Source organism: Lissotriton helveticus, chromosome 1_1 (genome assembly GCF_964261635.1).
Source record: "Lissotriton helveticus chromosome 1_1, aLisHel1.1, whole genome shotgun sequence".
In the NCBI taxonomy this organism is placed as follows: Eukaryota; Metazoa; Chordata; class Amphibia; order Caudata; family Salamandridae; genus Lissotriton; species Lissotriton helveticus.
In genome coordinates, this window is record NC_136057.1 from 716,716,044 (window position 1) to 716,729,988 (window position 13,945).

The following is a 13,945-nucleotide window of genomic DNA, read 5'->3' on the forward strand; positions in this document are numbered from 1 at the left end:
GTCTCCCGGGTGGTCCCTCGGGCGCAGCATTCCTCTCATGCAGACCTTGCAGACCTTCCTTGATCTCTCTGGGTCCCCCCGGTGCAGCAGGAGTGGGGTCACAAATGCAGCTATGCCTAGGGTTGGGTGCCTAGTGTGGGGATAACAAGAGGCAGGCTGAGAGTGAGCAAGGCAAAGCAAAGCAAAGCCGCCTCCTAAAGCACTCTGCTCACCCAGCTCACCCAGCCCACCCAACTCAGCTCACTCTAGCCCCCGAAGTTCCAACACCCTCACTGTCCGGAGTCAGTTTTTTTTTTTGCTGCATTTTCTGCATTCTATGCATTTTTAAGCATCTTGAAGTATGTTGGCATTTTAGTCTTTAAAGGCCTCCAAGTCTTTGAATATTCAGGCAACCCAGGCTACCCAGTTACTGAGAGAACGGCGCTTGGTTCTCGGCGCTTGGTTCTCAGTGTAGCATAAATAAGCGGTGCATCGGTGCACTAGCGCATCAGAGTCATTGGAGTCATACCTTCCTGATTGTACTGGCTGCCTGGATTCTGCCTGGATTCTGTGATTTAAGAACCAAAGATATGACCGCAAACAAAATTACACTCTGGTAGATTGGTGTACACAAGAGCTTGCAAAAAACTAGAGCTAATCCTTTAAGGAACAATTCCTTGCAAATGAACTCGTTGAAGTGTTTTCATACCATCTCTACCTTCTTTTCTAAAAACGAAATAAGTCTAAAACCTGTAGGGATGCCGGGGGCTATCCAAAAGGAATTTGATGATCAAGAAGAGGCTAATGTAATTCCTGGAAAGCCTCTACCAGTTACATCCTCCAACTTACCGTCAATAATCGAGGGATCTCGGACCACTGATCTCCATTACTGAGAATATGGAATGGCTGACTCCCTGTTGACAAATGTAACCATTCATTCCCTTGCAAATGGAGTTCCTGAACGCAAAGGAGTTTCTCATTCAAGTCCAAAAGTGGAAGATTTTATGTTACCTATTGTTAGATTTGGGGGTCTCTAGTTGGCACAGGTAGGTACTTGTGACAAATAGGGACCCTTGCCTCTAGTCAGGATAAGGGGATTACACTTCTAAAATAACCCCTGCTCACCCCCTTGGTAGCTAGGTACGAGCAGACAGGCTTATCTCAGAGGCAGTGTGTAATGCATTTGTGACCACATACAGTAATCCAGTGACAACACTACAGATGTACACCGCACAAGGTTTTTATATCAAAAATAAGTATACTTTATATAGATTTACCACAAGACCATAAACGACAAAAATACACAATACTGTTACTTTAAGATGGTAGATTTAGCTTAGTTTAGTTCAGATGCAATACTTTGCATCAGTGTACCTTAGGTTGTGTCGCGCTTCCACGACAAGCAATGTCGCAGCGAGGGAAATGCAGCAAAGTTCAAGTACAATGAAATAAAGACGTGAAGATCTTCCAGATGCGGCACGCTTCTCCGGGGATGAGAGAAGTTCACGGTTCGATGCGTGGACTGCAGCGGCGACACCCTTATTCAGCGATGCAACAGCAACAGCTGGAACTGTGACTCTCTTCTCCCACGATGCGTGAAGCTTCCATGCAATGCAACAACTACAACGGTGACATCCACAATGCGACGGCAGCAGCTCCGACGGCGGCGCGCTTCTTGGGGATGCGAGGTGCTTTTCTTCGATGCGGTGCAGTGCGACAGTTCTAGCGGCTACAACCTCCTTTGGAGTTGCGACGGCAGGCACAGCGATGGCGACACGCTCCGACCTCGTTGTGAGACTCTTCTCTCGATGCGGTGCAATGCGACTGCTACAGCGACGACACCCTCCTTCAGAGTTGCGGCGTCAGCAGCAGCGACGGCGACACTCTTCCTCTACATTGCGGCATGCTTCTCTCGATGCGGTGCAGTGCGACAGTTCCAGCGGTGACACCCTCCTTTGGAGTTGCGACGGCAGGCACAGCGATGGGTCGCGCTTCCAGCTCCTTGCGACACGCAGTTCCTCAGATGGCCCAAAACAGCAGCAGGCACTTCTAAAAGAACTCTGGGGAGCTGGGGGGTGAAGTCTGTTGTTCCTGAGACTTCAGCAGGAGGCAAGCTGTTTTCCAAGCCCTTGGAGATCCTTCACAAGTTGAAAGCAAAGTACACAAAGTTCCTTTCTCCTTCCTTTGGCAGTAAGGCAACCACTGCAGGCCAATCCCCGAAGCAGCACTTCAGCTTGGGAATAGTCTCTCCTCAGATTCTTCAGGTTCCTCTCCTCAGTAAAGGTTTCTTCTTGTAGTCCAAAGTGATCTAATTTCATGGGATCAGGGTCCCAATACTTATACCCCAAAATCCTTTGTTCTCTGGGCGGAGAGGGGCCTTTGCCCAGTCCAAACCAGTTCTGAAGAGCTCTGTTTACCAGACTTCTCCTTTCCTTTCACAGTGCAGGGCAGAAACATCAGACGCCCCTCAGGAGGTGGCGCCAGCATTGTGGAAGGCAAGTACAGTCCTGGAGCACTATGTTTACAGGACTCCTTCTCTTCTTTCAGTCTGCAGGGCAGAGACATCAGCCGCTCCCCGGGAGGTAGAGCCAGCTTTGTGGAAGGCACGCACAGCCCTATTCAAGGTTCAGGTGCAACTCCTCCCTCCGATCTAGATGCAGATCTCTTTATTCACCACTGGGCTGACTCATCCTGTCTCTTGGAATGCCCCAGCCCTGTCGCTCACAAAACCAGACAAAGGAATACACAACCTAGCAGAGGCAGGCTTGAAAGGTTAGGCAAGCAAATACCTACTTTCTAAAAGTGGTATTTGCAAACACAGAATGTTAAAACCAACTTCACTAAAATATGTATTTTATCGTTCTGATTTCAGGCATACTAAACTTGAATTTCTACCATGTTTTCTGAGTCAGTTAGGATTATAAACTTGTAATAATCTAACAACCCATTCTGACCTATGGAGAACAGGTAGCCTTGCAATAGTGAAAAACGAAAATGGCTGTAATTCACTATTAGGACATGCTACACACACCAGGGCTAGTCCTACCTTACACTAACAATGCACCCTGTCCTTGGGCCCACCATAGGGGGGACTGATATGAAGAAAAGGGAAGGTTTAGGGACTGACAAGTGGATGCACTTGCCCAGTCAGCAAGACAGTAGAAGACTGCGCGCAGGCTCTGCAATGGCAGACCTTAGACACATTTTACAAGGCTGCTTCTGTGGGTTGCACAACCAGCGCTGCAGGCCTACCAGCAGCATTTGGATTTGCACGCCCTGGGCACACTCAGTGCACTAGCCTAGGGTATGACAAGTAAACCAAATACCCAAACATGGAACCACTGATTATTCCATCAATTTACAATAGGGAGCACTTGCACTGGGGCACTGACTAGTAGTGGCACAGCACCCAAAGCATCTAACTCCATGAAAAATACATGAGGCAACAGCAGAAATGGAAAGGAAACCCACTCCAATGGTGCCAGGTCTAACACTTATCATTAATTTAGATCAGTGTTTTAAACTGTCCCACATTCCTAATCTTGAATTATCCAGGGTTCCTATTCCTGTTACTACTCCTGTCACTAAGGACCGTCCCGTGAACCTGAAACTGTTTAGTAGTACTCTTAGCGGAACACCTTTATTAGACTCACAGGGTTCTTTAACTCCTGATCTTTCTTCTAACTACGTCCCAATAATTAATAATCCTGAGTCACAAAACCTGATGTTGGAATCGTTACTTTGCCTAGAAGGAGTGCTGACTTCCATTCTAGCACTAATGGAGCAATCAGTAAATACCTCCGATTCTATCTTTGGACTGAGTGTTGTCCCTGACAAAGTATATAGCTTCTGAATATAAATTATTGCCAGGAGTAGATCGTGCACATCCCCCTAGTATTTCTATCCCAGGGAAGGGTTCTTCCACTCCTCTTCTTTCGAAGGACGACTCTGATAAGCCACACTTCATTCAAATAGACTCTTTTTCACATGTTAAAGGGCGGGACTTTGGTGCCCAGGCTGGTATGCCATTTCCTAGTAGAAATAATAAAACCAAAATGAAATAAAATGTTGATATGCTTGACAAGTTGCATTCTTTTACTCTTCAGCAGCGTTTCAACTCTCAGTCTTCTGCTTCTGCTACAGTGGCCACATCTGCGTTCCGTCCGCAAACTAAGCCGGAAATTACAAATTTGAATACAACTCTAAAGGTTTTCCTATTCTTCCTAAAATCTGGTGTATTTTCCTCAAAACTGCCTATAGAGGAAGGTCTTGATGATGGTTGCTCTCCTATCAAGGAAAACGCTATCAAAATAAAAAAATATCAACGTCTGTTAGAAAAAAAAGGAGAAAAGAGGGAAACGCCGAAGGATAAATAAAAAAAGGTCACGACAGTTATGCTTTGACCCTAATCTTATCCATAGCATATTACCAAAGCTGGATTAAAATGTTTCGATGAAAGAAGATGGACAAGTAGATTACAAACCATTGGGTCCTTACTCTTCCTCTTTGATCTCATGTGTACCCATTATATCGACCAAAGATGCAGTGTCACTGGATATAAATGTTCCTCCTATTGCTCAGAGTAATCTGAACCCCAATGCTTCTTTATTTTCTTCTTCTCTAGGTACTAATGTTCTTTATAATCACAATAATATTATTTATGAGGTATCTAGCCTAGGTATTAACTCCTATCCTGTCCCTTATAACTTGGATTTTTCATTTATTTTTTACCATGAATTATACATGAATAGGTCTTTTTTGTTGGGTTGCTTTGCTGAAATTTCAGGTCTGCAGTTGATCGAAAGTAATGACATAGCTCTGGTGGAGGTTCAAAAATATAATATCCCTAGGGGAGCAAGAGTTACATTTGCATCCAAAGGAATTTCCCACTTGATTTAGCCACATAGCGATAAGTTACGTTGCTGTGGCATTGATGTTTTAATTCCAGAAGGGGATCTATTTATGAAAAAAGTGGCCCAGAAAAAGCTGCCTTGGTAAAAATGGTAGGAGGGTCTCGATCCATACAGATAAAAATACACAGCATGTGCTCCCTGTAGAGGAGGAAGACAAGATTTGGAGCTGGGTTTCCTAAACCCAGGTGTCCTAAACTTAAATAGACCTTTAGGTCTAGGATGTGGGAATTCTTCCTAGCAAGGATATTAACCCGTTCAGCGCGGCACGAATTTTCGCGCTGTGCTTAACGTTCTTAAAAACAGGTGTGGTCATGATGGAACCGCTCCGTCATGAGCACCGAAGGGGTTAATGTGATATCCTGGAATGCAGCCGGCCTAAGCACTAATAAAAACAAAGTTCTATTCTTGAAAGGGTTGAAAGCCGATATAATTTGTCTTCAGGAGACTTGGATATCTAAGTTCTGTTCCACTGAGGATTATATTGTGCTAAGCCGGCCTGCGCTCCCTGTAAATAGACGTCACTCTAAAGGAGGTATTGCAATGTTGTTAAGTACAAGCTTCAGTTGATCATATAAAGACATTTCTCATTCCTCTGATCTAATTCAGGCGGTTAAGCTAGATCATAGGGTCGACCATGATCTCTTGGACTCCTTGTTGCTCATAAATGCTTATTTACCTCCTGATTCATCTTCTCTTCACCTATTAAAATATCTTTTTGTCTTTATCTCCGCCATCCTAGAAATTGAAGACTGTAGGTCTATATTATTAGTTGGATATTTGAATTCTAAAGTCGCTTCTCATAGTATAAGGGTGTTTTCTAACACCGAAAAAAATGAAGCCTTAAACATTCCTATTGCTCAATTCCTGAATAATAGCAGGACAGATAAAAGAGGAGCTGTATTACTTGAAGGTCTCAGAAGTTTATATCTCATAATTGCAAATGGGAGTTTAGGGAAAGACATTCCAGCAAACTACACTCATAAGGCGTCAACTGAGAGTTCTATGTGTGAAGTGATGTGATGTGAAGGGGTTTTGTAGAGCGCACTTCTAGCCTGAGGCCTCGTAGCGCTTAGGACGGGTGAATAGGGCAGCCATAGACTGTGCAAGTTACTGGAAGAGGAAGGTATTCAAACGTTTGCGGAACTTGAGTAGATCTGGTTCACTATGTAAGGTGAGGGGCATGGAGATCCAACGGGAGGCGGCGTTCCAAGAAAACTAATGCCCCCCCCCTTCTAGCTTGTTTAATTTTCCGAGTTGCTGCCAAGAAGGTGGCACTGGAACGTATATTTCTTGGTGGGTGGTAAGGGGTGATTAGGGAGCAGGTTAGAGCTGGGCCTGCGTGCCACATGGCTTTATGGGCTATACACATCGCCTTGAATTGGATCTGGGCCTGCATTGGCAGCCAATGGAGTGATTTCTAGGCAGCTGACCCTGAGTATCTACGAGGCAGTCCAAGCAGTAGGCGAGCTGCAGAGTTCTGGGTGACCTGAAGTTTTTTAATAGAGCTTGCCGGCAAGCCTAAATACAGGGCGTTCCCATAGTCGAGGCGGGACAGGCTGATAGCCTGTACCATAATCCTCCGGGCCTGAAAAGGGAGGAGTGGCAGAATTTTCCTCAGCATCCTCATCAGGCCGGAGCAGGTTGCAGAGACCTTGGTGGCTTGATGGTTGAAGCCTAAGGTGCTGTCTAGCCATACCCCAAGGCTTTTGATCTGGTCTTTGGGTTCTGGTGGAGTGGCCATACAGGTCGGCCAGTCAATGAATGCCCTAGGAGAAGGGATCTTCCCCAGGAACATCAGCTCCGTCTTGTCCCCATTTAATTTTTGATGGTAAAGCGCCATCCAATCAGCTACTGCTTCTAGGCAGCTGCTCAGCGTGCTCGACGAGCCCTTGGGATGGTTTAAACAAACCACCAGTTGGGTGTCGTCTGCATAGGTGACAATTTAAATGCCGAAAGGGCGCAATATCGCTGCTAGAGGCTCCATATAAATATTAAATAGGGTGGGACTCAGGGAAGATCCCTGGGGGACCCCACAGTTGAGGGGCCATGGTTTGGATTGAGTGGTACCCTCCAAGACCTGGAACACCTGGTCTTCCAAGAAGGATTGCAGCCAGGAAAAGGTTAGCCCGGAGATTCCAAGGTGTCTGATGGGAGCGAGCAAGATGTTGTGACCCACTGGGTCGAAGGCGGCACTCAGATCTAGCAAAATAATTGCTGTGGTGCCGCCTTGGTCCATATACCTCCAGGTTGATTCTGTCACAGCCAGGAGGGCGACTTCCGTATCGAGCTTAGGGGGAAAGCCTGCTTGGGAGTCATGGAGTAGGTTGTGGAGCTCCAGATGGTTGACCAGATGAAGATTGATATGTTTTTCTAGCAGTTTGCCCAACCATGGCAGGAGGGAGATTGGACTGTAGTTGGCCATGATTGCGGGGTCAAGGTTTTTTTTTTTAGTAGAGCTCTGACTTAAGCGCATTTCCATGCCAACGGCACTGTTCCTGTGGCGATAGAGGCATTTAGGGTACTCAGGATTACTGGTCTGATTGTTTCTGCGACTAGCAGCAAATGGCGAGGAGGGGCTGAATCAGTAGGAGAACCGGAAGATACTTTTAACATTAAAGTGTTCAGTGACTCCTCGTCAAGCGATGGGAATTCCGTTAAAAGGCAGTGTGAAGCTCAAGGGATGTTCTCAGCCTGAGGGTAGTCGGGTTCACTCCTAGGTGAGGTAAAGGAGAGGGAGATGAGCTGAATTTTTTGGTGAAAATATTCCGCCTGCTTATCACAGCGGTTTTGGGCCTCTTTGGGGTCGGGAGGGTTTTGAGGGTTATTAATGAGTGATTTAGCGATCTTGAAGATTTCCCTCGGGGAATTGGCTGCAGTTCTTATCTTACGCTTGTAAAAAGAGGATTGCGCTGTTTTTATTTCCACCTTATACTACCTGATCGCTTCTCTGTAGTTAGTTCTGCTATCCACCCCTGGAGACTGTCTCCATTCCCTCTCTCGTTTCCTGCACTTTTGTTTTAGCTCTCTCAGTTTAGAAGTAAACCAAGGTGCTTCTTTAAACTTTATATTTTTGTGTAGGATTTTCAGGGGGGCTATAGAGTCAAGCGAGGTCTGTATCCAGGCATTGAAGTTCCTGTTGGAGATCCCTGGGTCTTTGCCCGTCACCGGGGGGGCAGAGGTCAGGGAATGGACCCATTGGCTAGTGGAGAGATTCGACCAGTTCCTCCCTAACAGTGGGGCAGGGGTCGAGACCGGGGGAGGGATAGCAATTTCCCAGTCTAATGGTACAAGCAGGTGATCGGTCCAGGGTAGGGGGGTTGGCAGGCCCACATGGAGCTTGTGATCATTGCTAAACACATCATCTAGCAGATGGCCCTTGACATGTGTGGGTTCAGAGCCCTTCAATATGATTTGGAGAGCTTCCAGGTTGGACAAAAGAGCCTTAGCATGATGATCAGTGGGGTCATCTAGATGGATATTGAGATCGCCAAGAACTTTAAAGTTTGCCAGGGAAATGGCAAGCTCAGCCACATGGGAGGGGAGGGAGTCAAGAAACTGTCCCATCTGTCCAGGAGGCCGGTAGAGTAGTAGACCAGAGAAGGTCATTGTGGGTGATAATTCCAGTGCAAAGCTCATACTTTCACAGTCGGGCACTTCCGCTGAGAAGGAAAGACAGTGGAAGCAGTTCTTGACAATTATCCCTAGCCCCCCCCATCTTTCTGATTTTCGGTCAATTCTATGAAGAGAGTATCCTGGCTGTAAGATCTGGGTGATAACGGGATCTGCCTCATCTCGTAGCCAGGTTTCCGATAAAAAGACAGCATCAGGTTTTCAAGTTTCCAGGAGAAGAGACATTTCTACCGAATGCTTTATCAGGGAGCGGCAATTTAAAAGAAACATTTTTATGGGAGGCCGGGGGTCATGGGCCGTTATAGTGGTAAAAGTACATTTAAAATCGCAGTTTGGAGCGTCATTGTCTGGGCACATGGCGTGGAGACACGAAACATCAGTGGCTGCTTTAAGATTCCGCAATGTCTGTGAGTCATATTGGAGACAGGTGGTCTTGCTTTTGTTGAAACGGACAGGGTTCTTGGCCCCTGGTCCCAGAAGGGTGTGGACGGGCGCGGACGGGCTTGCCTTTGGCGCTCCTTCGCTGCACGCATCCTCTGCGCATGCACGTGGGGTTCAGTTTATATCCTGCGGGGAGCTCCACAACAAGAGCGCTGCCCCTACCGGAAGTAAGTATCTGCTCCCGGAGGCCCTCCACACAAAGGGCAAATGCCGCGACGGACCGGGGCCTGGGAGGGTTTTAAAGAGAGTGGCAGCCAGGTGAGAATTAATGAATGTATTTTGGATTATTTAAGTGTTTCTGCAGATTTCATAAACTTACAAATATGGAAGTCCTGGGAAATGATTTTATTGACCATATGTTGATTTGTTTTTAATATGATTTCACTTGTGATTAGGTAGGCCCCTGGAACTTCAAAGGTGACACAGTAGGGTTTCAATTTAATGAATGGCAGAATTCACTGGAACTCCCATGTGACCGCTAAATTAAGAATGCACCTATTGACACTAGTAAGAGACCAGCAGCACTTAGTATCGGCCGAGAGTGACTATTTCCAACTAGATTTACTCAAAGCCTTCTTCCATAACATAGGCCTCTTGGCAAAATCCTGCAAAGCAACACATGCTCCTGTTAAACGGAGATCATATGTTAACCCATTGCTCTCTATAAATAGAGAAATAAATAAACTAGTGAGGGCCCAGTTTGTATACTTTTCGCACGAGCGAGGTAATCTAATGTACCTGCTAAAGAGGAAAAGACAGAGGAAGAAACGCTCCCTAAGGCAAATAAAGGAAGACGGCGCATGGATACAGTTAAATGAGGAAGCCTGAAAAAATAATGCAAAAAGGTATTGGGAAATAATTGCCGACTGTAGTGGCACTAGAGTGAAATCTCTCCCATTTACCCATAAAAGAAGAGATATTGAAACTTTATTTGCTAGAACTGTATTCTGCAAATCTTTATTCCTGCAGTTTAGATATTATGTCACTTGATCAGTCCAATACTCCTATTCCCAATTACGTCATTCTGTTGATGAAGTGATTGGAGCTATTAAAAAAATGAGACGCTCAGGAGCAATGGGCCCTGATGAAATTCCCATGTCGGTAATTAAAAAGGACCACTTTTGTGGGCTACTTATCTAGCTCCACTATTTAATTTCTGATACACCAAGGGGAAGACCCCTCCATCTTGGTCGGGTAGTATTTTAATTCCTCTGTAAAAAAAGGGCCCTAGATCACATCCAGGTAATTATCGTCCCTATTGGATATGACGGGGAAAAGTTTCGCACGTAGCATCCTCGATCACCTCACAGAATGGGTGGAAGAGAAGAAAGTTCTTCCCATTGAGCAAGCAGGCTTTAGAAAAAATCATTTCACACTAGATAATATTTCCATGTTGAAATTAATTGAGGGAAAATATACAATTGCTCGTAACTCAAATGTATTCATGGCTTTCATTGACTTTTTAACGGCCTTTGATAAAGTAGAGAGACCTCTATTATTTTTTAGAAAATTGCAAAAAATGGTTTTGCCTTCTCCTCTGCTATCCTTAATCATAGCTCTTCATTCGCAAACCTGGTGCCAGATTCTAATGGGTGGAAATCAAGGTTTATCACATGTATTTCCCACTGAAAATATTCTCAAACAAGGCTGCTTGTTAGCACCGCTGTTATTTTCTCTTTATATAGCAGACTTACCTGATTGTTTTGCTCAAACTGATGGAGATGCACCACAGATAAGTACCCGTCCTTTCGCATGTCTTTTATATGCAGATGACATAGTAGTAATGGACCTAAACCCTATTGGGTTGAATAGAAAATTGGCTTGCCTACAAAGATAAACAGTGGGACACTTCTTGAAAATTAATGTATTTAAAAGCAAAATCCTAGTTATGAAAAGTGTTAAAAGCAGAAAATCATGTAACTTTTAAGTGGCAAACTGGTCCTTAAACGATGGAGGTGGTAGACTCATACCTGTTTTTAGGGAAACTTTTAACAGGTAGTTCGAAGAATAAACCTCACATCGAACACTGCACCAGTAAAGCTACATCACACGCCAATGGGTTGGGTATATTTTATAGCGCCATGGGTAGAAGAAATTTTTTACATTTATTAAAGCTCTTTAAGGCAAAAATTCCCTCAACCTTGCTTTATGCAATTGAATTAATCCCTGTTAAGGACTGGAGTTTTTTAGATAGGTTTGAAGGTCAGATATTACATAAGATATGTAATTTTAATATGTCAGTCCCAACGGCAGCAATTAGATTAAATTCGGTTTAATAAGCTCCTATATCCAAGGTTTAGCCAGGGTTTTACGCTGGGGTTATCAGCTAAAACACAGCGAGCCAGACTCACTAAGAGGTTACTTGTGCCATGAAATCTTTGATTTTAATGCAGGTAATTGCTATTTTTACCGTGACTTCTCTTTGGCACTAAACACCTTTGGTATTCAATAAGAATCAGTGTTCACTCTTCCACTATCTGGATTTAAGTCTATCCTATAAACCTTAAGTGGCAAAATTAGCTTCAATAGAGACATTACATTCTGTAACTCTAAGGAAAGATTAAAGCTAATAGTCAGGACAAACTTTCTGAGAATTGCACAAAAATATTTATTTTAGAATTTAGAACACAGATTTCGTCATCTGCTCATTTTATGCCGTATGAATCTCGTACCTCTAAATGACCTTACAGCAAACTGGTCCCACAATCTGAATAATGGAAAAACGTGTAACTTGTGTATGCTGAGTACTCAGGTCCTGGACCATGTTTTGTTTGTTTGCCCTGCATTGGCTTCGAGTCGTTATCGTTGGCTCCGACCGATGTTTTTACAAAATAGTGTTATAAATGTAGCATCAGCCCGAGACTATCTCTTTTGTCCAAAAAATGAAGCAGTGTGTGTAAAACTCTTTAATTTTTTTAAGGAGTTTATGTATATATTTTAAGTTTTAGTACATCTTTGTATTGGGCAGATATCCTTTCTACTGGTCATCTTTTTAGGAAATATCATTGTTTTGTTTGATCAATTTTGCATTTTGCACACTGATTAGCTGCTATTTACTGCCATTTTGCACTGTAGGGTTAGGTTGCTTCTGTTTCCCACTATACTCCTGTTGCTAACCTCAAATTGTAATAGAAGTGGGTATGTTGTATTTCGCACATGAACTGGTGGCTACTGAATTGCTCTTTTGCACAGGTCTGGATATGCTTGCTATCATTTACTTGCTGCTAATTCCAATCTGAACAATAAAGACGAATATGAAATTTGGACCTCGTCACATATGACTGCTCTTCACATTTTTTAGGAGATGTTCTGTTACTCCCTTTTTTTCTGCTGCTAATTCTAAATAGATATTTTAGCTGAAATTGAATTCTTGATTTTACACTGTACACAAACTGGAAATTTTCCATTGTGCTATGTACATCCCAGGATTTGTAATGTTGAAAACCTTAAGTATTTTATGTTCTGTGATTATTGACAATATTGTCTTTTTTTATTTAAAAGAAATGTAGCCATCCTAATGCTGGTTCTTGATTACTATATGATGTTTGTGGACTGAAACTATAATGTTTTATCGCTCGTAATAATATGGAAGTTTCTTCGCACCAAGACATGTAAACCAATAAATATACATGCCCTACTTTTAAACACCATCAACCAAGCCTAATGGGCTTTTACAGCCTTTCTTAAGGGTTGCTTATAGGTATTAAAAAGGAAGGTTTATGCCAGGCAAAAGGCTTAATTTGCCAGGTCAATATGACACGTTAAAACAGCACACCTAGGCTGCAGTGGTAAACCGGAAAACGTTATTTATAGTGCTTCTATATTGGGGGTTTTTAGAACTGGGGGTCTCTAGTTGGCTGAGGAAGGTACCTTAGTCCGAATAGGGACCCTTGCTTCTGAGTCAGGGAAAGGAAGGACACCTTCTCAGATAGCCCCTGCTCACACCCTCGGTAGCTTGGCACGAGCAGCCAGGCTTATCTCCAAGGCAAATGTGTAAACTATTTGCAACCACGCTCTCAGTAACCCAGTGATGATACCACAAATGGACTCCACACTAGTTTCATAAAAACAATTATATGTTTATAAAAAAGAAATGCGATGAGACCACACAATAAAAATCCAACATATGCGTATTTGTAATATTTCACCTTGCGGGTTATTAGGCCAGCATGCCCTTGTAGGTTCTTGCACTATTAATGAGCAATTCTCTATGATCCAATGCAGTCCTGATGCACTGCTATGCAGTTTGTAATGCAAGAATCAGGCACTTCGTAATGTAAATATAATGCAGTTCATTGTGCAACAATCAGGCAGTTCGTAATGCCAAAAAGATGCAATTCGTAATGCAACAATAAGGCAGTTCGTAATGCAAATATAATGCAACGCGTAATGAAACAATCAGGCAGTCCGCTAAGCAAAAATAATGCAATGCGTAATGCAACAATCAGGCAGTTCGTAATGCAGAAATAATGCAATGCCTAATGCAACAATCAAAGAAAAACCAAAGGAAATGATGGACGGAGCGTTGACAATACAAGCACTCACCCCCAGTCAACTGATCTGGGTTTATTCCATCACCGTTCTTTAGCCCACTCTGCCACCCCAGTTCAAACATGGCCATATGCAAATCAGTCTGATCCTGAGCCTCATGGGAACAGTCCAGCCCGAACTGCCAAGCCATGCCTTCCCTGGACGGAAACAAGCTACCGAGGACTGGTTTCTGGCATTTCAGCCTTCTTCAGCCCGGCTTGCTTGAATTCAGTGGCAAAGTGAGCAAGGGACTCACGTCTGAGCATACCCTGCCAACGTATGGCGAACAAAGAAAAACCAAAGGAAATGATGGACGGAGCGTTGACAATGCAAGCACTCACCCCCAGTCAACTGATCTGGGTTTAATCCATCACCGTTCTTTAGCCCACTCTGCCACCCCAGTTCAAACATGGCCATATGCAAATCAGTCTGATCCTGAGCCTCATGGGAAC